The following is a 1,777-nucleotide window of genomic DNA, read 5'->3' on the forward strand; positions in this document are numbered from 1 at the left end:
GCAGTCAAAGAGTTCGGCTGCTGCCATATCAACCCTGGGTATATATTTACAAATTAATATTTTGCAGTATGACTTTCAATATTTTCATCTTTCAATTTTTCATCTCTGTTTATCTGATGATGAATAAAAGTGTATCATTTTTTCAACTTTTGCTGTCATAAGTAAAGATCTTTTAACGTTAGATGGAGATTTTCAAGATCAATACTGAGACCATATAGGTTAAATTGAACATTTTCTGGGGAAAAGACACTTCCCGTGTCTATGAATACATTTCTGTCTAAGTGTTACCTCAATTTCTACGGTGATTTTGAAAGCTATCTTATGATTACATTTGCGTCATCATCCAACCATGCATAAAGTTTCAACGTTTCGTATGTTTCAAACTTCTTAGCATTTATCCAATTTCACTAGGAAGGATACTCTCTTAAATTTTGCTTTTCGAATAAAATACAGAACGACAAAATCGCTATACCATTTGTTCATGTTGACATAAATACCCTATCATATATCTCAGAGATGACATGAAACCGATAGTATGCGAAACTTGGTTGTTTCACAGTGTTATTAGATTATTCAATGATGTGCCATCAACTCCATTTGAAGTGATAGGTTGCTATGCTACAACTGTGTTTTACTAAATATCTCGTCCTAGTATGGTGACCTCGTTCTTAGACGTTGACGGCAGTGCTAAAATTAGACTGGGAATTACCGCCGTCGAACTATTGTAAAGCCATACATCGCCTTTGTTTGTATTTCTTTACACCGTGTTACACTGCCTGTCAGTACGCATGCGTTGACAAGAGCTATGGCGCAGGACATGAAAAAATTAATTCATTCGCTAAGAGAATATTTGTATGGTGTGAGTCATAGACTTAACACGTTCATTTCCCATCACATCATTATAACGTGATCACAAGTGAATAAACAGCTTGCCTTTCAGCCGTCTCAATTTTACCACTTGCTTGATAAAGATCCCTGTTGCTCCCAGTCAAACAAAACACATGAGAATTCGATATCTATGGTAAATGTACATGAAATACTTCCAATTCACGGTAGGAGATATTGTTTGTGTGTCTCCGAGTCTATCCTAGAAAACGCAGAAAATTTAATCGACAATCTGGTTGTGTATTGCATATCGAGACATGGAAGTTCATGAGATATGAAAGGTCACCCGACATTACGCTTAATTTATGTCAGGACGACAACAGTAGTGAACACTTACAATGGCGATTTTTACCACTGTAGATACACAACTATGTTGCAAATACGATTAAATTTCTAATGACTCTTTGTCTCACATATCATCATGGCTGCTATGGTAACCGTTTTCTATCGAAGGCTGACAGTACGAAAGCACTTCTATTCGAAACAAACAAGTGACATACAGGTACATGTATCTGTCAGAAGTGGTGCTCCAAGAACGTTTCAAGATATTATTCAAAATTTAGCGAACAGAAAATGCCAAGTACAAACCTCCTTTCACCTTATCTTTTTTATTATTATTATTATTATTACACTTTATTTAAAGAGGGTAATCTGATTACAATAAAGTAATTGTAATTTCCATCAGAGCCCTCATGAAAAGAGAGGCAAATACACAAACAAATCATCGAATAAACAAAAACGTATGGAATAGACGAACAGACGATGTCGAAGACAAAGAAAAACAGGCTAGTCTAAGTCTATCTAAAGGTGCACTGCGCAGCCCCTATGCGCTGCCCTGACCTTTTGTCCGATTCCGGGAATCCCCGTATAGCAAATTCTTAATGCAAGCATT

The sequence above is a fragment of the Ptychodera flava genome, chromosome 11, assembly GCF_041260155.1.
Source record: "Ptychodera flava strain L36383 chromosome 11, AS_Pfla_20210202, whole genome shotgun sequence".
Lineage (NCBI taxonomy): Eukaryota > Metazoa > Hemichordata > Enteropneusta > Ptychoderidae > Ptychodera > Ptychodera flava.